Source organism: Lissotriton vulgaris, chromosome 12, assembly GCF_964263255.1.
Source record: "Lissotriton vulgaris chromosome 12, aLisVul1.2, whole genome shotgun sequence".
Classification (NCBI taxonomy): domain Eukaryota; kingdom Metazoa; phylum Chordata; class Amphibia; order Caudata; family Salamandridae; genus Lissotriton; species Lissotriton vulgaris.
Window position 1 is genome coordinate 58685558 of NC_141700.1, and position 27230 is coordinate 58712787.

The following is a 27230-nucleotide window of genomic DNA, read 5'->3' on the forward strand; positions in this document are numbered from 1 at the left end:
GACTTACTCTCCTTCCAACATTGATGACTTACTCTTCTCCTACCATTGATGACTTACTCTCCTTCCACCATTGATTACGTACTCTCCTCCCATCATTGGCGACTTACTCTCCTCCCATCATTGATGAATTACTCTCCTTCCATCATTGATGACTTACTCTCCTCCCATCATTGATGACTTACTCTCCTCCCATCATTGATGACTTACTCTCCTCCCATCATTGATGGCTTACTTTCCTCCCATCATTGTTGACTTACTCTCCATCCATCATTGTTGACTTACTTTCCTTCCATCATTGATGACTTACTCTCCTCCCATCTTTGATGACTTACTCTCCTTCCATCATTGATGACTTACTCTCCTCCCATCATTGATGACTTACTCTCCTCCCATCATTGATGACTTACTCTCCTCCCATCATTGATGACTTACTTTCCTCCCATCATTCTTGACTTACTCTCCATCCATCATTGTTGACTTACTCTCCTTCCTTCATTGATGACTTACTCTCCTTCCATCATTGTTGACTTACTCTTCTTCCATCATTGATGACTTACTCTTCTCCCATCATTGATGGCTTAGTCTCATCCCATCATTGTTGACTTACTCTCCTCCCATCTTTGATGAATTACTCTCCTTCCATCATTGATGACTTACTCTCCTCCCATCATTGATGACTTACTCTCCTCTGACCATTGATGACTTACTCTCCTTCCATCATTGATGACTTACTCTCCTTCCATCATTGTTGACTTACTCTCCTTCCATCATTAATGACTTACTCTCCTTCCATCATTGATGACTTACTCTTCTCCCATCTTCAATGACGTACTCTCCTCCTATCATTGGTGACTTACTCTTCTCCTGTCATTGATGACTTACTCTTCTCCCATCTTCAATGACTTACTCTCCTTCCAACATTGATGACTTACTCTTCTCCTACCATTGATGACTTACTCTCCTTCCATCATTGATTACGTACTCTCCTCCTATCATTGGTGACTTACTCTCCTTCCATGATTGATGACTTACTCTCCTTCCATCATTGATGACTTAGTCTCCTCCCATCATTGATGACTTACTCTCCTCCCATCATTGATGACGTACTCTCCTCCCATCATTGGCGACTTACTCTCCTCCCATCATTGATGAATTACTCTCCTTCCATCATTGATGACGTACTCTCCTCCCATCATTGGCGACTTACTCTCCTTCCATCATTGATGACTTACTCTCCTCCCATCATTGGCGACTTACTCTCCTCCTATCATTGGTGACTTACTCTCCTTCCATGATTGATGACTTACTCTCCTCCCATCATTGGCGACTTACTCTCCTCCTATCATTGGTGACTTACTCTCCTTCCATGATTGATGACTTACTCTCCTTCCATCATTGATTACGTACTCTCCTTCCATCATTGATGACGTACTCTCCTCCCATCATTGGCGACTTACTCTCCTCCCATCATTGATGACTTACTCTCCTTCCATCATTGATGACTTACTCTCCTTCCATCATTGATTACGTACTCTCCTTCCATCATTGATGACTTACTCTCCTCCCATCATTGGCGACTTACTCTCCTCCTATCATTGGTGACTTACTCTCCTTCCATCATTGATGACTTACTTTCCCCCCATCATTGGCGACTTACTCTCCTCCTATCATTGGTGACTTACTCTCCTTCCATGATTGATGACTTACTCTCCTTCCATCATTGATTACGTACTCTCCTTCCATCATTGATGACTTACTCTCCTTCCATCATTGGCGACTTACTCTCCTTCCATCATTGATGACTTACTCTCCTCCCATCATTGGCGACTTACTCTCCTCCTATCATTGGTGACTTACTCTCCTTCCATGATTGATGACTTACTCTCCTTCCATCATTGATTACGTACTCTCCTTCCATCATTGATGACTTACTCTCCTTTCATCATTGATGACTTACTCTCCTTCCATCATTGATGACTTACTCTCCTCCTATCATTGGTGACTTACTCTCCTTCCATGATTGATGGCTTACTCTCCTTCCATCATTGATTACGTACTCTCCTTCCATCATTGATTACGTACTCTCCTGCCATCATTGATGACTTACTCTCCTTCCATCATTGATGACTTACTCTCCTCCCATCATTGGCGACTTACTCTCCTCCTATCATTCGTGACTTACTCTCCTTCCATGATTGATGACTTACTCTCCTTCCATCATTGATTACGTACTCTCCTGCCATCATTGATGACTTACTCTCCTTCCATCATTGATGACTTACTTTCCTCCCATCATTGGCGACTTACTCTCCTCCTATCATTGGTGACTTACTCTCCTTCCATCATTGGCGACTTACTCTCCTTCCATCATTGATGACTTACTCTCCTTCCATCATTGATGACTTACTCTCCTTCCATCATTGATGACTCACTCTCCTCCTATCATTGGTGACTTACTCTCCTTCCATGATTGATGGCTTACTCTCCTTCCATCATTGATTACGTACTCTCCTTCCATCATTGATTACGTACTCTCCTTCCATCATTGTTGACTTACTCTCCTTCCATGATTGATGACTTACTCTCCTTCCATCATTGATTACGTACTCTCCTCCCATCATTGATGACTTACTCTCGTTCCATCATTGTTGACTTACTCTCCTCTGATCATTGATGACTTACTCTACTCCCATCTGCATACTTCCTCTTTTACCACCTCATGTCCAGTACCTTGGATATCAGCAGATGTTAGATCCATGAATATTAAGATATAGACACTTCTGGAAATGGTAACAAATGTGACCAAAGAAAACCTTCAACAATGCGACTGATCCCAGGCTGAGCTATCCTCAATGAAGCCGAATCTAAGTAGTTTCAAAATTATGTCATCTTACACTACCCTTAACTACAGCTCACTGTATCAACAGCGCACTTTCTACATCACACATACCTATCACACATCTGTTCCTATTACCTAACTATTTTGCTTATACCTCCCCTCCAAAATGACCTCTTTTAGAATAACATTGGCTTTTCTACTCACTAAACAACTACCTACCCACACCCCTACAGCTCAGCAACCTTTCAGTCACAGTTTAGAGAGAAAACAACGGTGGAGGATTCCCAACAGAACAGCACCTAGTCAAATATTCTCCCAAGATTAATTCAGACCCAAACTGTAGTACATGGGACAATATGTGTGCACACTTCAAAAACACCCACCATTACAATGTTGGTTCAAAACATGAACTAGGAAATACTTTAAACAAGGTCAAGGTGCACCACTTTAATTGAAATACCTCTCAATGTATGAGTGTATTGGCTGAACGTGACTACAAACAGATACACACCGCCTAATAACAAGAACGGCTCTGACAGACCAGATTCCTCCACAGAGAACTGTTTGTCAAACAGGATGCCCCATTCAGCATAGTAGAACGTCACGGATATACCCACGTACCCAATAACCACGGGAGAAGACCTAAGAACATTATCTTAAGATTGATTTTGCCCTGAAGAAGTCCCAAGAGGACGAAACGCGTCGGCTGTAGCTCCTGTGTGTGCTTTTCACTTTCGACTGAATTGAATAAAAGAACTTTTAAAGAATACAAGTAACAACTAATGTGATTATTTCTGTTAACCTTATCAAAGTTAACAGTTTCTGCAAACATTGAAGTGGTGCACCTTGACCTTGTTTAAAAAACCTTTCAGTCACAGCCTGTTTAATTTATGTAGCCCAGAGTACCAAACCACCAATAGAGGTAATCCCAATAATCACATCTTCAACCCCTTCATGCGTACCTGTAGGAAGGTGGATACCTGACTATGGATACCCCAAATGTTTTGCCTTGTGTTTAGCTGGTTTTCGACTTAGTTGGCCTGGTTCCCTGCTAATCAGGGCCCCAGGCTATCTGCTCTCTCTTTAAAATGGATTCCATGTACCCTAGGTGCATAACTAAATTGTCTTGGGTCACCTTATCAGCCCCTGTACAGTGCACTATAGGTGCCCAGGGCATAGGTGCATCCAAGGCCTACCAGGGGCTGCAGCATATATTTTGCCACCCCTGGCTGGCTATCTAAATTGACACAACTGGCTGATCACTCAGCTGGGGCAAGGTGGTGTAATCACCCCTGGCTTAGATATAGTATACCTATATCTAAACCTATATCCGGACACATATATACCTATAAGTCACTCCTATGGCAGGCCTTAACAATCCTGGAGGCAGAGTGCTTGGTTTTATGTGAGATGGTGCTCTAGCATGAGCTGAGCCTGTCTGCAGCTGTCGGGACCAACTCCATACCATATACTCTTAAGTGCATTATAATCCTTGCGGTTACTTGCTAACTTTGGTTTGGCTTTATCAAAACATGTCGTGTAAGGTGTCATACGCTTTGGAATACTACCCCCTCGCCAGTCCTGGCAACGGAGGTAGCATTCCACCCTTCTAGAGGGAGAAAGACATGTTACTTCGCTAAAACGCGGTTAATCCTAACCAGAGCCTCAGCATCACAAAATGGATGCTGCTGCCACAGACACAAGTCTGACCTCCCACTGCTGACCGAAACTTGGTAGGGGAGGGCTGGACAATAGGTTTCCTGTCGCAGGGAGGTGCTACACCTCCCCAGACAGGAGATAGTGGATTGGGGCAGGGTGGGATGAATGAAACTAGACACTGCCTGGGGCACAGAAGGTGTCCCATGCAAATTCCAGTCAAACCGGTTCTGGGGCACTCCAGCCCCAGACCCAGCATGACCCTGGACATAGGGAAAGGGGTGTAACCACCCCTTCCTGGGTCCCACCCATAGGAGGGACCTAGCAGGTAATCCAGCCCCCCAGTTTGGAATAAAGGTGGGAGCAGTGCCAACGCACATCAGATTATCCTGACTGAAACTTATGAAACAAAACTCTGGACCCTACGACATCCTACTCAACGTAGAAGACTGAAGAATCTCCCTTGTGGTCAAGGAGTGACCACCCTGTGCAAACAGGCACCATCCAGCGCCTCACCATTTGCTTTGTTGCAGTTCCCGCCAGAACTCGAGCAACAGAGATCGACAAGACCCAGCTTTCCCGCCTTCCAACAGCCCGATCCACAGTCCCAGCGAATCTGAGACCCGTGGAGGTGACCTGAAGCGTGGGGCCGGCCATCTTGGAAAAACCACGAAGTGCTGACCGTGCAGCTCCTGAGGCTCCCTCGATGCTGTGCATTGGGGTTTGAGAAGCCCCAGCCCGAGCAGCTTTTGCACTGAAGCTCACCCCTCTACACTCACCGAGTGCTGCGTGGGGCCTTTCTGCATTTTCCTGCTTGACGCGTTGGTCCAGTCGCTTGCCCGTTGGCTAGTGGCACCAGTACCGACGAACCTTTGAATTTGCTCTGCCAGTCCTGTTGCTTTGGGATGGCCCTCGCTCCCCTGAAAAGGAGCACCCGCTCTAACCTTCCTGGTCCGAGTAAGAAGCGATCTTTGAATCCTGCGTGGGTTGTGCTTGCCAAGGTTTGTTTGCTCCAATCCGGAAGCCGACACCGCCGACAGCGAGAGCCTTCGTGGGACAGCTTGTGATCCACTCCTGGACATCCTCGGTGCCCCAGAGTCCACGTGGCAGCAGAGACAAGCTTCACGACAACCACCTGATTGCGCCCGACATTGCCTGGTTCCTTCCTGGTTCCACCCTGGTCACTGCTGAGTGACCCAGACTCTGTCCCCTCTGCTTTCAGGTACTCTTCCTCTTTGATCCACCCTTGGATCGCACCGGACACTTCTCTTCTGGCCGCCTGCAGCATCATCATCTACAGGCTCCATAGATCTACACGACGAAAGCCTACACGACTTTGCACCTGTGCACCTGCTTCCTGTGGGTGAGGTAACTCTTGAACACCAGTGCTCCTGTAGTGGTATACACCTCTAGTGTCTAAGTCTAAGGTTTTGTACTTCTAGTCCAGTCGGAAGACTCTTAAAACAGTAACTCAATAACTTTTACGCACCATTGACTTTGCATTGGTGCATGTGTGTGCTTTCAGCGCTGCACCCGATTCCCGCGGGCTTTCCCGACTTCAGCATTGCTAGTCCCGATTGGTCCCAGCGATTCCCCAGGCCCTAGGCCTGACTACTGTTCGTAAAGTGATACTTATATCACTTTTTTAATATATGGTTTGAGGGCCCCCCCAGGCCTCATCCATAATTGTGCAACTTTCATATGTTTAACTGTGCTTTTGTTTAAACGCTTGTGCCTCTGCACTCATAAAGAGTACAGAGGATTATTCTAGTAATAAATACATATATGTTTATAATATATAACTTGTGTGGTGTCCTTTCATTTAAGTGGTGTCCTTTCATTTGATATTACAGGATTGTGATTGGTAAAACAGCTGGCTTCACATGCCCTCTTGAGTTAAGCCTTTAAGGCTGCTTAGTCCATGCTACCCTTAGGATAGCTTGTCTATAAGGTTGACTTACAACCACCACCATAAGGGATTGTTTGGACTGATACAAAGTGCCCCCAGAATCGGAGACATCATATATCAGGCCAACTTCTCACAGTACCCTTCTTTTCTTTCAGCCCACACATTATCACATCCTTGCTTGCTCCTCCAGGGTTTTGTTTCTGCTTAAATCATCTAGGCAGCTACTCCCGTATCCCTGGCACCTATCCTTACCTTTTCTAATCAATTGTAGCCATAACTTTACTAACAACACCTACTGCCGATCCTTCACTGCTTTCCAGCTACTGCCCAGTGTCTTAACTTACTTTGTGTTGCAAAGTTCTGAAAGGGCTTGTCTTTAATCACCTTATCTTGCTCCTAACAGCCTTCTGACACTCTTTCAATCTGGATTCTGTTCCTTAAACTGAACATAAATTGCCCTCACATGTGTCACAAACCTCATCACACCAGCTCATCTTTCTTCTGTCTTTCCGCACCTTGATCTTTCTGCCTCATTCAATACACCTACAATTCAATTCACTTCTCTCCCGAGTCATTGGACTTTGCTTCTTCCGGCAAAAACCTTGCGGTTGTCCTTAACCCATCTAGTGTCTGGAATCTATCATCATCGCTAAAGCCATGCCAGCAATATCAAGTTAAAATATATGAAGGGTCTGTTCTTTTATTCACTACCACACAGCCAAAGCACTTATGAATTCACTGGCACTCAGTAAGCCAGGCGACTGTAATAATGTATTAGTGTCTCCCCTAGTACTCATTCCTCCCAGCTACTTGAACCCCTTACAACTTCCAAAAGCAACCCTCTGCATCTCCTTATTGACATCAAATTAGATGACCTTCTGTCAAAAACAGGGCCCCCTACAATGTGCTGACACAGGCTCAACGCTTCAAGGCTCTAGGGCCAGATGTAGGTAATCTCAATTTACCTATTCTTAAATACCGAAACATACCGATTCGGTATTTAAGAATAGGTAAATGGGATGTAGGTAATTTTTCGTTAAAAATTACCGAATCGGTAAGTTTTGGTAATTACTGAATCTGTATTTACCGATTCGGTAATTGGCATTCATTCCTATGGGCCTGGAGGCCCATAAGAATGAATGGCAATTACCTAATCGGTAAATACCGATTCGCTAACAGGGGGAAAACATTGCAGGGTGTCACTTTGATACCCTTTGCACCCCTCAATTGTGTATGGGTGCATATGTGGCACACATACATGCCCTAAGGGCATGTATGTCTGCCACATCGCACTGTTGGAAAAACAAAAAAAATGCTTTTTCAAAGGTTTTCCTTATTTACCACCAACTTGTAGTTGGTGGTAAATAACGAATCCCTAACTGAGGAATGCATCAACTTGAGTGCTCCCTACATCCTGGATTCAGTAATTTACCGAATCGGTATGTTAAGATTTCTGTATTTTACCGAATCCTTAAATTACCGATTCACTAAAATACCGAATCCTAAAAAAATGCCACCTACATCTAAAAAGCCCAATACCGGTCGGTAACGGCCCAAATTCGGTAGTTTCGGCCGTTACCGACCGGTATTGGGCGACCTACATCTGGCCCGAGATCACTTATTTCTAGACAGCTCCATAACCTGCTCCTCTCGTGTCACAGTCTAACATTCACCAACTAAATCCTACTAATATATCCAAACCTCTAGGTTGTAATCATTTCATCCTCTAGGTTCACTCCACCGGAACTCTCCTCACCCGGTAAGCCCACTGTGCATCTCGCTCCAGGACTTTAACTACCCCTAACATCCAACACTCTATTCATTGGTTTTAAGAATCCATATTGTTTCCTGTATATCATAGTAGATTTCGGCTTGTCCGTCAAACGTTTGTCTTCGGTGCCCACAATTATAGGGGCATCTGCTTTTCATTCCTGTTGCTCACATATATTTTGTTTTGTATCATGTTAATCTGTCCATGTTTACATCTGTCTACGTACCACAAATATTCTTATGTACTGATTTTCAAGTACAAACACACACACACACACAAACACACACACACATCTGCCTGCACACACGTCTGACATCAATTGTTTTCACTTTCTTTCCTAAGGTCCAACACCTCTTTGCTGATGTGCATTCTGAATATCAAATCCTGAATATTGTTGGCACGGAATATTAAGGACAAAATATTGAAAAAACATACCGACAGGTAAGTAAGTTTAGATTTTCTATAACAAGGGCCACTGGAATTATGCTATTCTGTGGCTGCTTCAATTTTCGCATAGTTATGGAATTGCCGAATTTGTCACATAATCCATCATCTATGGCATAATCTGCAGATTGTAACTGTCAGGGTTTAGTCTGTTTGCGCCTGCCTGACTGTTAAGGAGAATTACAATTCCCATGAGCCTTCGCGACGCTACTCTGATTTAGTGTGGGAGGTGCAAGATAACGTTGTTCGTGATTTTGGTTGGTTTGCTGCGAGAGCTGTTTGCACTCGAGTCGATGGATGGGGTTCTTGTGTTCTTCCATCAGGCCACTGTAATGGCTGGATTTTCTGTTTAGATGGGATCAGCCCCCAGGGGCCCCTGTGACCCAGCCAAAACGTACTCACCTTCCCTTCTTAGATCGTATTTACACTGAGTAGATATAACAATGAATATACAGGTCGCACCTAAGAATGGGGAATGACAATATACATATATGGATTTTCTACAATATCTTATTCACATCAGTTGGCCTCGCGGTCGCCTCGACCCAGACCGTTCTACCCCAGGGCAGATCTGACACACAATCCGGCGTGTCTACACACGGGCCTGCAGAACCCAATGCTCTCTTTTCCAGCGTTCGCGATCCTGCGAAACATCCACGGCAGTGTCCCTCCTGCCGCTCTCACTTAGTCTTATACCACAATCCGGTGGCTTTACACGGCAGTATCCCTCCTGCCGCTCTCATTAACGCCGCATATCAACGACGACCACATTCCTATGAAACATTATTGGGATGATATCTCGACAGTCTACTTAGGATAAAACTACAATAATAACTTTGGATATGGGTCCAGATTGTATAGTGTACTCGTTGCTTTTGACATCAGAGGTTCACTCACTCCCTATTTGTGTGATCACCACTTGCCTGATTGGGATTACTCGTCCATTCATGCGCCTAGCTTTCACCTAGGAGTTGCGTTTACCAAGATTGAACATAAGCACCAGGCACACGGTAATTCTATATGAATTAGGGCATTTATTAACCATAAACATAAATCACATTACTATGCAGCATTACATTTGCACAAGAAATAAAAGAGAAAGATTAGGGTGCACGCACTATAAGGACTGGTTGGACTTCACCTGGTTAATAGGAAATCGGGACTCGGCAGTCATCTAGGCTCCTGTCTCGTCTCTGGGTCCTGGCTCGCCTTGCAGTCACCCTCAGCCGTCACAGGTACACGTCTGCACCGCTAGGCTCAAACTCGTCTGCTCTCCCTCAGGACCTCGGAACCTTGTTGTTAATTAGCTACCGTCTCTCTCTCTCTCTGTATTTAGTGCGCTCCGCGCCACTTCTCGTTCAGTCTATTTTCAGAGAGTTTCGGTCTTAAATCTTTCTCCGACTTCAAAGATGGCGACTTGTCCACCATGAAAATGAATAATGGCAGAGATGCTAACGGCTAGATGCCGCCTACGGACTGACTGACTGAAAGACTAACACCTTCGCTAATATCAAAGCCCGTTCCTTCATGGAAATTCACGGCCAGTAACCTGCCGCCCACCAAATTCTTGTACCTCCCCGTACCAAGGACACTTTCCCAGCCGGCCGGCCTGAAGTTGTGTCTTCGGAGTGGAGAAAAATACATTCCTTCGATAAGGGTCAGCCTGAACCGGTTCTCTCCAAGCGAACAACAGCTTGAAACTAAAACATTACACTTCACCTAGAAAGCCTTCTCGAGCTACCAGGCAGAAAGCAAAATGGAGTCTGTCTCGCTTAAGGCCTACGGAGCCCATAATATACATAGCTCCATGAGAAACAGATCGGCATGTTAGCAAATGAATAAATCATGACTAATACCCATATATCTAACCCCTAACTTAAATTCATAAGCCTTACTCTAAGGGAAATGGCACGAAAATGCCCTTATATCTATAAGACAGGGTCCCTGTCTATCGGCCTAATCCCTATGCTATGAGGGTGATAGGCTGGAGTCACTCTCCATCATTCTCCTTCTCCAGAGGGCTGGCAGAAAGACAGCCATAACATTACACCCCTTGACTTCAGTCTATCATCCACAAACTAAATGGAACTAACGTCAGTAGACGAATAATATGAAACAAAACTAACTGATCTACGACTCTTTGTAACTCTAAAAAATTGTAGCAGGGAAGGGATACACTGAATGAAGCAGCAAATCACTATAAGGACACAGACAACAATAATAACCCCTCCCAAAATTTGTCGTAAAAAATGCATGTCAGGGAGCCAATTAAAAAGCCAGTCAAAGAAACCCTGATCTATGTGTTCCCTAATTTCTGCCGTCAAGTCGTGGAGTTTATTAATATGGGACTGGATATCTTTAGAATGGTCAGACAAATTAAAACAGCATAGACCCTCAAATTCAGAGCACTCATGCCCGTGTTTTAGCAACAAATAATCGATGGCTGCACGATTTTGTAAAATAGCTCTACGTTCACCTTGGGAATCTAATAATAAATCTGATAAAACGGTAGAAGTCTGGTTGATCGATTTAACCATCCAACAGGCCATTTTGCCGATTGTTTTGGCATTATAAACAGCTAATGCAGGAACACCAATAATAGAAAAAGCTAAACCAAGATATTCAGATTTGGAAAAAAGATGAACAGAGGAATCACAGTCTTCATGCAATGACATAGAGTCTCGAACAATACGGGAATGTGAAGGAGGATGTGAAGAAAACATTAGCAAACTTAATCTAGTGATGGCACATGGGCCACCAGAAATATTCACAGGAATATAGGGCCAAGATGAATTCCCGCATGAAAAGAGCCATCCAGCCGGTAACAACATTGAACGATAATGGCTAGTGGCAACAACTAAACTTTTGCAAGTCATATTGTTCTTCACTGAAAAACATGAATTAGGAAGTCTTTTCATACATAACAAACGCTGGTGAAATGAAAAAGTAGTAGCGGCTTGGAGTTTCAACCGCAAACATTCAGAGATGGCCTTAGGATTACAGGTCATCATGAAGCAAAGGTCACCAGGGGTAATATTAAAAGTAGTGATTCTGGAATTAAGTAGGACATCTTGGTCTGGAAGAAGAGTACATGAGGGACAATATTCATGGGCCAAAAAGTCGCCCAAAATGACATTAGGTCGGGCACTGGATATATTAAAGACATGACGAAGGGTTTCAGTAGATGCGGGGACAGCGACCAAACAGGTCGATAATATGTCAGTAACGCTCTTCATGGGGGTAAGGCAAAAATGCGGAGAGTTCGTCACTCGCTTCGCGAGTGTGATCCAGAAATTGGAGGACGTCCGCCACGCGGATCGCGTAGCTCTTGTTATCCCATCAGTCGGCGTCGGTAGATCCTCTCCTCTCCCGGCGTAACAGGCCAAAAGGAGTCCAGCGCCGACACATCCTGCAGCAGCAGTCCAGAGAATGATCTGAAAGAATACAAACACAGGCCTTAATCATTCTCGTAAATAACATTTGTCAGCTGGGACAGCTTCCCAGCCATCTTTCCCTGGCTTCATCACCAAAACGGTGTTGTCATGACCAGTCGCAATAATATCAGCCTGTTCAGGAGGATTTTTAGGCGATTGCACCCATATTTTAGCTCCAGGAAGATCAGAAGATCCGAAGCCTTTTTGTCCACGCACAGTTAGCAACGTTGGGGCAGAGCCTTTTTTGATCTCACCACTGAAGACAGGCATAATCAATAACTGAGCAACACGGTCAGACTTTTTGATAAACAAATCCATCTCACTGCTATTAAGCAAGAGAACCTTAATCTCTCCCTGATAATCACTGTCGATCACTCCTCCGAGTACTTGAACACCTTTCAGGGCCAGGCCAGATCTAGGGGCAATTAATCCAAAACTACCGGCAGGTATAGAGACACCAATGCCAGTTTCAACAATGATTCGATCTTTTCCTGGGAAGTGTACATCATTTAAAGCATGCAGGTCAAGGCCTGCGGAACCTGGAGTAGCTCTACACGGAGCCAAAGCACCGGGGGTAATTTCCCAATATGTGACCGTAGCAGCAACAGAATTAGGTTTTGCATCAACATGTGGAGGAAACAAACGCATCAAAGGAGATTCAGCATGCAACAAAGGACGATTATTAAGTATTAACAAAGCTTGAAGTAAGACATCTCTCCACTGGCTGTAACGGTCATCAGTCAACTTGCGCAACTGTCCTTTCAACAAACCATTCATTCTCTCAATCAGTCCTGAAGCTTGTGGATAATATGGAATGTGAAATACCCAGTCGATATTGTTTTCCATACAGAATTCCTGCACCAATCTTCCACGAAAGTGGGATGCATTGTCCGATTGAATTTGGAATGGGACACCATAATATAGAATAATCAGTTCCAGGGTTTTAATTGTATTCACTTGGGTAGCATTCTTGCAAGGGAAAGCGACCAAAAGGCCACTATAAGTATCAACTGCTGTACAAATGTATTGACAATTTCTGCTCATAGGGAGCGGACCAATATAATCAATCTGCCAAATTTGGGCGGGCAATTTACCTCGATGTAAGTGACCTCGAACAATTTGAGGCACCTCTTTCTTTCTAGAATGCTGGCAAATGGGACAATGTAGAATGGCATCTTTAATTAAAGAAAAGGGAATATGAATTCCTCTATCAGCAGCCCACCTGTTAGTGGCTTTCTCTCCAAAATGTCCTGCTTTCTGATGGGCCCATTTCGCCAATCCCGCCAAATCAGAATCCTGCATGTCAACCACTGCCTCAGAAATTTTAGACTGTTCATCTGCAATATTATGGAAAAATTTGTCAAGGGAATCTATTGGAGTATGAGCATCCACGTGAAAGATTGTTACATTACTCTGCGGAAGCAGTTCCCAAATTTCTTGCCACAATTCTTTACCCCATAATTCCTTGGAGTGCAATTCCCAATTGTGCGAATGCCATGTAGGCAACCACACCGCTAGTCCATTTGCAGTGGACCAAGAATCAGTGAAAATATGACATGTACCTGGTAACTCCTGTTTCAAAACTTGGTAAATCACATAAAGTTCAGCATATTGACTACTCTTACCATCTCCAGTGGTGCTCAATAATTTCTTAGTAGTCGGGTTATAGGAGACAGCTTTCCAATGTCTCTTGTCACCAATGAATTTCGCAGAACCATCCGTAAACCACACATGTTTTCTATCCTCCACGGACAGATCATCAAATGATTTACCCCACTTTACGGGAGACTCCTGCACTACGGGAACCGAACGTTCACTCTCAGCTTCATTGGAGGGCGCCTGCGCCACTCGCTCATGTAAAACCGCCACACCTTTCGGACCCACACGTGCCCTGTCCTGAATGTACCATTTCCATTTAATCACACTAGCCTCCTGAGCATGTCCAATTCGATGGGACTTCGGTGAACTCAAAACCCACTGCATGATGGGAATCTCAGGCCTCAAAATCACAGCATGGCCTAAAGTCAATTGCTCGGTGTCCACCAGAGCCCAATAACAAGCAAGCAACTGTTTTTCAAAAGGAGAATAACGCTCACCAGCCTCTGGTAGCTTTTTGGTCCAAAAACCTAATGGCACTTTTTGTCTGCCCTGCTTTTGCCACAAACTCCAATTGGCATACAGACCTTCCACGGACACATTCAAATCCACATTACCCTCACTCACGGGCCACAAATCCAAAGCATACTGAATAGCTTCTTTAGCCAAATCAAAAGCAGTCTGTTGAGGTTCACCCCACTCAAACGCATTCTTTTTACGAGTGACTCGATACAGTGGAGCCAAGATTTGACTCAAATGTGGAATATGTTGGCGCCAAAATCCAAACAACCCAATAAAGGATTGCGCCTCTTTCCTATTTCTGGGAACAGCAAAATCAAGAATTTTACGTTTAACTTGTGGGATCACTTCTCTGTGACCTTCATGCCAATTAATTCCTAGAAATTTCACAGCTTGGGCTGGAGTTTGTAATTTATCAGGATTAATTTCCCAGCCTTTTGCTCGCAAACAGTCAATGATCTGATCCAAATGAGACTGTACTTGGTCTTGCGTTTCGCCTTGAATCAAAATGTCATCAATATAATGACAAATCTGAACTTGTGGAATCGTAGGCACTTCAGACAAATGTTCCGCCACCAGCCGGTGACAGATTGTAGGGCTATGTACATAGCCTTGAGGAAGACTCCGGAACGTCATTTGACGTCCATTCCATGTAAAACTGAATTGTTCTTGGCATTCGGGGGCAATTGGAATCGAAAAGAATGCATTAGCAATATCGATAGAAGCATACCATGTACCAGGATGCTTTTGAATTCTCTCAATCAATGTAACAATGTCGGGCACTGCCACAGTCAATTTAGGTGTATGTTTGTTCAATTCTCGATAATCAACAGTCATGCGCCAAGAGTTGTCACTTTTGCGCACGGGCCAAACAGGATTATTCCAAGCGGATGTGACCGGAGTAATGACTCCCGCGTCAACCAAATCCTGAATCGTAGCTGTAATTTCTTCATGACCACCTGGGATGCGATATTGTTTCTGAGAAATCACTTTCGTTGCTAAAGGGATCTTAATAGGTGGTATGCGTAAACGGCCAACCCGTACGGGTCTGGTCGAAATGTACTGTCTAGCACCAAACTGATAGTAACCATCATCCAAATGCAAAGTCATACCTTTCAAGATGTCAATTCCAATAATGTATTCCAAAAGTGGCACAACCAACACAGAGTATTCTCTACGAGGAATCCTACCAATTTTAATCTCAAGTGCAGTTTGAACTGCGGGCGTTTCTTTACCACCCAGGCCGGTAATTGTAAAAGATTGTCCATGAAATTTTCTCGACTTGCCATGAATTAAAGTGGCCTCCGCCCCAGTATCAACCAACGCTCGGGCCCTTTGGATATTACGATGTTTCCAAAAAATCTCAATATCTACATATGGTCTGTAATCTCTGTGGGCCCACCTGCGTACCGGAGCTTGACCTATTTCCTAGTCATTTTTCCTGCGTTCAGTCAACCAAGACAGATCAGGGTAGATGTTTTCAGTTTTCTTCGGTATCAGAATTTCTTGTTCATATCCGTCTCCAGTACGAAACGGATTAGTATCATGTTCAAAAAATTGTGAATTACGGTCAGAGAGTCTATTACGATCCTCCCTCCTTCGTACATCAGGGGAATAACTCCTTGCATCTCTATGTCTGCTAGAACCACGATCATCTCTTCCCCTTTCACGATCATCCTCTCTCCCCCTCCCATCACTACGACGGGGGGAACCACCACGTTCTTGGCGCCGGTCATCACGGCGATCAGAATTCACACGTCGTCTCTCATCACCACTGTCATCCGAACCACGATCATAATCATTCTTTCGCACACGACGGGCACCTTCCTTCCGATCCAAACCACGCTTACGGAACATATCCCATAGGATATTATTGGGTTCACCATCGATCTCTTCCCTTTTCACACCATCAGCAACGAGAGCAAGAAACATGTCACGTCTAGAGAACTTATAGTCCCCACCAGTACGACCCTCAGGTCGGGATTGTCTTTCAGGTTTAAACCATTCACCCAACTCACCAAGCTGACGAACAGACTCAAGCACAGCAGACAAAGGATTGCCAGTTTGATTAATCAATAAAGTCATCATGACCTGCTTATAAGCAACAGGAGAAGAACGGATAATGCGATTACGCACAGAAGATGTTAAAAGACCATCCAATAATCTGTCAGCAGTACTAAGGAAGATACAGGTTTTCATAACTTCTTCCTTTAAACGTTGCGACGCATCGCGCAGAGTATACCACGGCTTTTCATCAGATGGCCAATCAGACTCAGTCGGATATTTATGATTACAGCCATCAGACGCAAGCTGGAGCAAAGAAGTTTGAACATTACCATTAAAATTCCGAAAATGGTCCTGAATAGTAGAATCAGAACTCAAAGAGCAAAATCGTAAGCAATCAACGGCATCGAGCATAATACCGGAAGCGCCAAGCTCATAAAGGCGCACCATCCAGGTAAGCAAAGACTCACCAGGCCGTTGTTTAAATCGTTGCAGGATGTCACTGATCTCCTGCTGAGTAAAATCTTCAATACAGTCAAGAGCGATACCACCCGGATTACCAGGGGCTTGTTGTAATTTCCGTCGAAAAATTGGGTGAGCAGAAACTGCGGGAAGAGCTTCCGAGGAAGCCCGCATCTTAGATTTAACATCACAATCAGGGCAAGCTACGTCGTCCGCACGGGAAGAACGAGCACGGTCACAATCGGGAGTTGAATCAATGCATGAAGCAGATTTACAATCACGTCCGGAGCGAGAAGACTCGCGCTTGTCACCCTCCTCTGCCGAGGAGTCAGAAGTATGAGAATCCCAGATATTACCGTCCCACTCATCGGGGTTCCAATCCATTCCAGCTTTTGCTACAACCATACGCACTTTGCGTGAAGACACACGTCCACGACGATGTTTATACTTATATCGTGCAATACGGACCGCAGCCCTTTCGGCAATGGTCTGATATGTTTCAAGTTTATCGGCAAGCAATTTATTTTGACAACGCAACAAAGTGTGCGCATTTTGCAACTCAACACACTGTCCTTCCGAATCTTTAAACTGTTTCTGTAGTTGCACAACCCTCTCATGCATTATTCTGTATGCATTAAGAACAATCCACCCTCTGCGTCCTAAAATAGGAAGCTCATCACCCTTCACTACTGGCGCTTTCTGTAGGCACGAAATCACATCAGCAGGCTCCGCCTGCTCCAAGAATGAAGACCAATTTTCGCTCAAACCAGTAGAATCAGCCCACTCACGGGCCAAAGCCTCATAAGGCGTAGACTCCCAGCCGGGAATCTGAATCGGTAGTTTGAAAACCGACGATGATTTTTTCACAAACATAATGATACACAAAAAATATATACACAATTATAAACAAAATTTTATACGTACAAGCCGAGCGCAAACCAACGAGATGAAAACAACACAATGCACACAGGCTTCGTAAACAGTTCGTGACGCCAGATGTAATGGCTGGATTTTCTGTTTAGATGGGATCAGCCCCCAGGGGCCCCTGTGACCCAGCCAAAACGTACTCACCTTCCCTTCTTAGATCGTATTTACACTGAGTAGATATAACAATGAATATACAGGTCGCACCTAAGAATGGGGAATGACAATATACATATATGGATTTTCTACAATATCTTATTCACATCAGTTGGCCTCGCGGTCGCCTCGACCCAGACCGTTCTACCCCAGGGCAGATCTGACACACAATCCGGCGTGTCTACACACGGGCCTGCAGAACCCAATGCTCTCTTTTCCAGCGTTCGCGATCCTGCGAAACATCCACGGCAGTGTCCCTCCTGCCGCTCTCACTTAGTCTTATACCACAATCCGGTGGCTTTACACGGCAGTATCCCTCCTGCCGCTCTCATTAACGCCGCATATCAACGACGACCACATTCCTATGAAACATTATTGGGATGATATCTCGACAGTCTACTTAGGATAAAACTACAATAATAACTTTGGATATGGGTCCAGATTGTATAGTGTACTCGTTGCTTTTGACATCAGAGGTTCACTCACTCCCTATTTGTGTGATCACCACTTGCCTGATTGGGATTACTCGTCCATTCATGCGCCTAGCTTTCACCTAGGAGTTGCGTTTACCAAGATTGAACATAAGCACCAGGCACACGGTAATTCTATATGAATTAGGGCATTTATTAACCATAAACATAAATCACATTACTATGCAGCATTACATTTGCACAAGAAATAAAAGAGAAAGATTAGGGTGCACGCACTATAAGGACTGGTTGGACTTCACCTGGTTAATAGGAAATCGGGACTCGGCAGTCATCTAGGCTCCTGTCTCGTCTCTGGGTCCTGGCTCGCCTTGCAGTCACCCTCAGCCGTCACAGGTACACGTCTGCACCGCTAGGCTCAAACTCGTCTGCTCTCCCTCAGGACCTCGGAACCTTGTTGTTAATTAGCTACCGTCTCTCTCTCTCTCTGTATTTAGTGCGCTCCGCGCCACTTCTCGTTCAGTCTATTTTCAGAGAGTTTCGGTCTTAAATCTTTCTCCGACTTCAAAGATGGCGACTTGTCCACCATGAAAATGAATAATGGCAGAGATGCTAACGGCTAGATGCCGCCTACGGACTGACTGACTGAAAGACTAACACCTTCGCTAATATCAAAGCCCGTTCCTTCATGGAAATTCACGGCCAGTAACCTGCCGCCCACCAAATTCTTGTACCTCCCCGTACCAAGGACACTTTCCCAGCCGGCCGGCCTGAAGTTGTGTCTTCGGAGTGGAGAAAAATACATTCCTTCGATAAGGGTCAGCCTGAACCGGTTCTCTCCAAGCGAACAACAGCTTGAAACTAAAACATTACACTTCACCTAGAAAGCCTTCTCGAGCTACCAGGCAGAAAGCAAAATGGAGTCTGTCTCGCTTAAGGCCTACGGAGCCCATAATATACATAGCTCCATGAGAAACAGATCGGCATGTTAGCAAATGAATAAATCATGACTAATACCCATATATCTAACCCCTAACTTAAATTCATAAGCCTTACTCTAAGGGAAATGGCACGAAAATGCCCTTATATCTATAAGACAGGGTCCCTGTCTATCGGCCTAATCCCTATGCTATGAGGGTGATAGGCTGGAGTCACTCTCCATCATTCTCCTTCTCCAGAGGGCTGGCAGAAAGACAGCCATAACAGCCACGCGGATACGTTGTGTCCTGCTTAGTTAACCCCTTCCATGCTCATGACGAGCTCAGCTCGTCATGCAGTACACTGCTCGTGTGCTCATGACCAGCTCAGCTCGTCATGAACAATGGGATTCAAGGGAGTTCAGCATCACCGGAGAATTGCTGTAGCATTGAAGGTGTTAAGGTACTGTGTGTTTATTGCGCCCCGTTCAGCGGGCAGAGTTTCCCGAGCTTTGGCAGGATTCTTGTGCGGTTCATTTCTGAGATGAGCCATCTGCCTGAAAGGCTCTGTTGTTTGTTCTAAGAAAAGTCGAGTCTGTGGCGAACTTTCTGAAGAGTGCTTCACGGTGCCGTGAGTGAGCGGAATGCAGTGGGGGCTCCTACGCATTACCGTTTCGAAGCAAGAATAATATTCAGGTCGCACCCGGATTATAAGTGCCAAAGCGGAAGGCGGTAGTGACCTTAACTACACTTTACTGTATTTGGAGGATAAACATTGGACTTGGTGAATACTAATCAAAGCGGAAGAGAGTGGTAGTAAGCACTACATCTGACCGTGTTTGGGCATTGATATAGAGGGATTTTTGGGATGTTATTTATTGGATGAAGGAATCCAGGGAAAACCAATGACTAAATCGTAATTCAAGGAAGGGATCTCCTGAAGTGTGGTTACATTTAGTTGTTTGCTCTATGGAAAAGAATTATGTCAAGAAGCGATTGGCATCCATGGCTGTAGAGTGTTTCCAGATATTGTGTGACTAAATATATCTAGAGGGTACGTTATAGGACACTTGCAAGCAACTTACATATACATCGACATACACATATTATTGGAATATAACTGAAGTGTATCTTGTGTTGATTAGGAAAGGAAGACGCTTTGTGATGTTTGCGCATTTCTGCTGAAGCAGGAGGCATTAAGAGCATGTCCAGGTGATTTACTAAACATTAGCGAGAATGAAATGAGAGTAGAAAGTATTGTGTCTGTTATAACCTGATGCGTTATTTCTCTTACAGCTTCCCTTCCCGCTGTCCCCTTCCTTTACTTCCCTCGCCCGATTGCTCGAACACCCTGTATATTTATATATGTCAGTGTGTTGGTGAGGTCCGGAGGTGGAACATATTTGCTACAATTGGATCCTGCGGAGTGCTTCCTGACAGTAACCCCCAAATTTTTTTAGCTCAACTGGATCAAAAGATCTTAAAAACATGGCGGCATGTCTTCCTGCGCACTGGAAGGCCCTTTACAAAAGTTTGACTGCTCATCTTTCAGTTGCTTATTGTTGTATTTGGGTATTAAATTGATAGTAATAAGTTGAAATAGTTTCTCAGGCAGTGATGCCATGTATACAAATGACAAAATAATGAAGTGAAACTATCAGAAAATGTGCCACATTATGCTGCATAATTAGCCCTTTCTTGCTGCATAATTTAGTCAACCCAGCCACATAATTTAGTTCTCCAGGGATGCATATTTCCAGTGGCCCTATCTACAGCTAATTCCACATATATGTCTCTATGTAGTAGATATATCATCAAGGTACATAGATGTGGACTTAGGAACAGTAAATCTATACTCCCCTCTAGGCACTTACAGCTCCATATTTTGTCCCTCAATATTCTTGCATGACAACAATCTGGAGGTCGATAATCATTAGTACAATATCTTTGCTTGTTCCCTCCCAGTGCCTTCCACTACTCTCCTTGATGACTGCAGAATCCTTCAAAATGGAAATTCCCACACCTACACCCCCGGGACCCCTAGTCCAGCACTACCAGGGGCTGCTGCAGTGGAGGATAAGCCCCTCATTTCGATCTATAAACGGCAAAGAAGGACTTTGATCAATTTTGACTCATACAGAGAAAGACGCGGAACACGGAGAACATGTCAGCTCCTTCTTACACTGAATCAAAGGTAAATCTTTTTGATTGAGCCTTTTGCTGCCCAAGGGATTAAGACACATGCTGTGAAGTGTCTTAAGCCTGGAGCAGTCTCTTCTGTGCTGATCTGATGGAAAACCTTAGATTGAATATGTGTATGTTCAGAAAAGAAGCTAAAGTACCAATTATTCTTGAGGAAGAATTTGCATATTAATGCATCTATTCAATGTCCCATGGAGATAATTTTCGCCAATTTCAGTTTTATAGATATAGATTAGGTTAACTGCCCAATTTATTTTAGACCTGATGGTGCGAATCAGCATACTTTTGATGTATGGGGTCATCGTTCTCATCCCCCGCGTTTGAAAATGTTTAAGCATGCGGCTCTAACCGATTTTTCATTTCTATCTGTAATAAAAAACGTCCTGTTATTCCATAATCCCAAAAAGTATGTTGAATCACACCTTGCTATGCACCTCTTGGTCATAATTGAAACCTTTGTAAGTGGCGGTCACACCGGGGGCGGTTTAGTTCTGGAGCTGAACTTTGTTTATGGCTTTTGGGCCTTATTTGGGGGCTTGGAGGGTGGAGCTGGGAGGGTTAGTGGGTAATGGGCCATGAGATGCCCAAAAATGTATGGATCTCCTAAACTCCCATCTCTGAGTTCCCCTCTCTCATGTAGAAGTTGGGGAAATAACGGCATTTCATATGGTAGAGGTCATGGGGAAAAGGAATCACGGACTCCAGACCCGACAGACACAAAGTCGAAGGGGCCTCCACATTTAAGCCAGTCGCTCTGTCAACATATACATCAGCAGGCAGGGACTGCAATGTATACCAGGTCCTTTCCACACAAAAAAGACTATGTAATTCACCCCATGTACCATGACATTACTTAGTTATATTACTTCCAAAGAAAGACCCCTCCTAGTCAGTCACGTTGGATATACTATAGCTGGCGGCAAGTCCGACATGGAATAACAAAAAGGAGAGTAAGGGATTGTGTTCACCAAGTGTGAATGGAGATTACTCCTGTTCCCCTGGGTAAGGTATTCAATTAACAAAAGAAGGAGTATCACCATAGAGAATCATGGATTCTTAATGGGATGTGTGTTTGAAAAAGGTAAGAATTCATCCTTTTGTAAAAAAAACCTCACTCACCTACCTAGTGGTGACATGCTTCATCATTGGGGTCCACCCTGACGACCGAGTGCCATCATGGTGTGCTACGACACCTGGAGTACAGTGGAGCTGGTTTGTGAGTGTTAGGTGCAAATTTTTTTTTAAAAAATTGTCCTGGTTTAACTGAATGCAAAAATAATTTTTATTCGTAAGCAACTGGACAATGTTAAATAGAGTGTGGAGATACTTTAAGGGTAGTTATGACCAAGAGGGGGGGCGTGGCTTGGAGCCGACAATGGTGGACGTGTAGTTCTTCAGCTCCGTCCTTAGCCCTTAACACTAGCGGAATATCCTGCATCCCCCTGCCTGCAGCCCACCTGATTCCAGCACAGATTGCCTCCGGGTGCGAGCGGCGCGTGGCGGTGCAGTGTAACCCCTCTCAGCCCGCACCATCGGCGAGTTCCAGCAGCGGAGCCTGGTGCGGCCTATGGGCCGGAGTGAAGCCTCGGCCTCAAGTGAGTGGCCTGCCCGACCTACCCCCATCTGCCTTCGCGGTCCAGTCGGGACCCCGGACGAGATATTTCCCGAGACGCCAGCCGGGACCCCGGAGTACAGAGGGATGCCCTGCCCTGACTGAGGCTCCGCTACCCCCTTCTCAGGCACTTCGCCCCTGGCCGACCACCCTGCCGTGAGGCCCGTTGGGACACGGGAGCTCCCCCGGACCGGCCGCCGCCCACTCGCGAAACTAGCGGGACTCCTGCCTTCAGTGACACAGGCGGGGAATGCAGTAAGGGCGGTATATACAACCTGTTGCCGCCACCGTGGGCCCGGCTTCACCCTGAACGCACTGGGCACTCTGCAACGAGAGTCGGCCTGACCTCGCAGGATTCTTGGCGCCATCTTGCCTCCACGCCGGGGCTAGGACGAGACCCCCGGGTCCTGGCGGTATCACCTCGCCTACCCCTGCCCATAACGAAGACGCAGCACGGGGTGTCGCACGAAGGAGACCAGCGCACCTTGAAGCGAGACGCGGGCCCCAGGTACACGAGCCCGAGGTAGGGGAGTGCGCCACGCGCCTTGACGCCCTGCCGCAGCGCTACAGTCCCAACCTCTGCCGCGCTCCCGGCGTGTGCTATTAACTCACCTTACAGAGACCTGGGCCCCACCATCTCTCCCCCCCATCCGCCTCTACAGGACCGGGACCACACCTGCCCATAGGGACACCAGTGGAGCATCGACCCACCCTACATTGGTGCCTCGCCTGGGAGGCCTGCACTGCCCCTGCCAGCCCTGGGGTCTTCAAAGCGGCTGCCTCTCCCCAACTCTACGCGGTCCCTCTACGACCACTGCCCGGCGCTTTGAGCGGACACTCAGGGGGACAGCGGCGGTCTGCTGCATCCGCAACAGCGCCACCCTGCTAACGAGAGCCATGGGCAGACACAGGGGCAAGCCACATGACCAGGGCGCTCAGACGGACATGCAGTCCACGGGCTCTGAGGACCCGCTGGCCTCCTCCAACCTGGACATCATCCCACCAACCGGAAAGGGGTCACAGGACGCCAAGCTAGACCTTATCCTGAATGAAATACGCGCGACGCGCGAAGCGCTTGAATCGCGCATAGACAATATGGCGACTGGCCTGTCCCTACTGAGGGCCGACCATAACAAGTTAGCGGAACGGGTGGCGGAGCAGAAAATAGCGCTGGGCGACCTCATCCCACAGCAGACAGAACACTCCACGAAATTGGAAAACGTAGAGAAACAGCTCAAACAACTATGGGATAGAGTGGACGATGCTGAAGGACGTGCCCGCCGCAACAACATCCGCATCCTGGGCATTCCGGAGAGAAGCGAGAGGAGGGACCCCACCCCCCCACCCAATTCGTGGAGGACTGGCTACGACAGTTGGTGGGCCAAGAAGACCTCACCGCCCTCTACAGTGTGGAACGGGCCCACAGGATGCCATCGCGGCCCCCACAACCAGGGGCGCCTCCTCGCCCCCTGATTGCTCGCCTTCTCAACTTCAGAGACCGAGACACTGTCCTACGAGCGGGCAGGGAGAAAGCGCCAATACGCTTTGAGGATAAGAATATATCGGTCTACCCTGATTTCACGCCCACGGTGCAGCGAGCCAGGTCCACCTTTATGGGAGTGAAACGCAAATTGAGAGGCAGGAATATGAAATACGCACTTCTTTTCCCCGCTCGGCTCAAAATACTGCATGACAATAAATCCCACTTTTTTGACTCGCCTGAGGAAGCGGAGGAATGGATGGAGGTCACTCTAACCCCACAAGCCTCACAGGACCCATTCGCGGATCACCGCAGCAAAACCCACAGGGGCACACCAGGCCGACGGAACAGCACTCACAGCACCGAACTTCATTCATCCCACGGACCACTGGCGAAGACGCATCCCCCTGGACACCAGACAGCGGGCCACTCGTCATCATCTCCACAGCAACGACTAACAGAGGAGGCACTGGCCGCTCACGACGCGGGAGCAACCAGAGACAGACTCACCGTTACCACTGACACCCACACTGAGGTGTCTGGTTCAGTTGACAGCCTGCAGCTATTCCCGAAGATCACAGCCCAGATGGCGGCGGAGTTCTGAACCATGACACGATTGATCCCCTCCGGGTGGTAACGTATAACTGATCCCCTCCTTCACATATGGTGGGTTGCATGGGGGCCCATTGCATCGAGGGCTATCATGTCCATGCGGGCCGTTCAGTGACGGTCGACAAAGGCCTACCACCCCCGGTATGCACACGAACTTACCTGACTTCTGCCCACGTTGGGCACCACGGTTTGGCTCCTGGGCACGTTGGCTTGGGGACCTTTTTGTTAAGGGGTTACATGTTTGCAAGACTCTCTCACTTTATAGCACAGTCGAACAGCTGTGGTCACCCGGATATCTCACATTGCCACGCCACACAGATAGTTATGGGGCCTCTTAACAATTACCAACTGTGCACCTGGAACGTACGTGGCATGGGATCAGTGCACAAACGACATAGAATCCTTGCCCAACTTAACCGCAGGGGGACACAGATTGCTTGCTTGCAAGAGACACATTTGAACGCTGCTGAAAACGTAAAATTGCGCAAGAAATGGCGAGAACAGCTCTTTGCTACCTCCTATTCTGCATTCTCAAGGGGGGCGGCGATTTGGCTCTGCGGCTCACTTCCCTTCCAGATGCTGGAACAAAGGGTTGATCAGGGAGGTCGTTATGTATTTGTACGGGACTGTTGGATGGGGAGGCGGTTGTATTTGGATGTGTGTACTCACCGAACACAAACCAGTCAGAATTTTTGTTAACTGTGAACAGGGTACTTGCAGATTGGGCTGATCACCGCTGGCTCATTGGGGGTGATTTCAATGCTGTGCTTGATGTTACACTGGATAGGTCACACCCCCCCTTACAGGCTGCGGAGAGCAAGAAGCAGGCAGACGCGCTTATGAGTTGGGCTGAGGGTTGGGATCTGGCAGATGCGTGGCGCAGCACACACCCACAGGAAAGGGAATATACTTTCTTCTCCCCGCCCCACCAGCTCCACACCAGAATTGATCATGTTTTCTGCTCCCGCTCCCTTACAGCTTCGATTGTCCAGACCCAACATATGGGGAAAACCCTATCAGATCACAACCCCGTAGAAATTACATGGCAGTGGGGCAGGAGGCTGGCCCCCATTCCGACTTGGAGACTGTCTCCTGAACTCCTTGAAGATTCGGTCTTCCGGTCCTCCCTATTCGACACTATAGAAACCTACTTCTCCACGAACATGAACACAGCCAGCTCCCGTCGGATCGAATGGGACGCTTTCAAAGTCTGTCTTAGGGGGACTGCCATGACCGCCAGGGTGGGCAGGAAACGGGAGGTGATCAGCCAACTGAAGGAGGTAGAGGGCTCACTAGCGCCCCTAGAGAGTGAAGCAGCGGGCACAAACGCACCCTTTACACCACTGCAAGAGGCTCACATCAGGCATGCAGAACTACTTGAAGACCTGCGGCTTCTAGACTACAGGGAATACACGAATAGGCAGCATACACAGGCAGACAGAGCCGGTCCCCTACTGGCCCGCCTACTACGAGACTCCCCGATCAGCCACCCCATCCTGAGGGTCTTAGACCAGACGAGCAGCCCAGTTACCACCCAAATAGGGATTAATACGGCGTTCAAGGACTATTACACCACGCTGTACGGCCCCCCACAGCCCCTATAAGAGATCGCATTCGAGGACTTCATGAGGGGTCTAGACCTCCCGCAACTCACTGACAAGCAGAATAAAGACCTGCGCACTATTTCAGTAGCAGAAATTAGGCAGGCAATACGAGCTCTCCCGAAGGGTAAGGCCCCCGGAACAGATGGCCTACCAGCCGAATTCTACGCAACATTTATAGACCTCCTGACCCCACGGTTGCATACTGTTTATCTGGAAGCTCTACGTACAACCTATCTGCCGCAATCATCTATGCAGGCATTAATCACGTCCCTCTTGAAACCGGCCAAGGATGGACTACAGATGGCCGATTATAGACCCCTGTCCCTTCTCAATACTGATTCCAAGATATTAAGCAAAGTGCTGGCATCGAGGCTCGTGCAATACGTGCCACAACTGGTCCACCCGGATCAATGTGGTTTTGTAACGGGCCGTAATACAGCCATGAACCTTAGGCGCTTAGCCCAGCTCATGCTCGGAGACCACGTGGAAACGGGCTCCGAAGGCTGCATATCTCTGGATTTGAAACAAGCGTTCGATTCCTTAAGATGGGACTATATGTTCGCCACTCTGTTAAAATTCGGGATACCACCTGAATATCTTGCCTGGGTCAGATTGCTGTACACCATCCCCACGGCTAGGGTACATACCTCCAACCAAATAT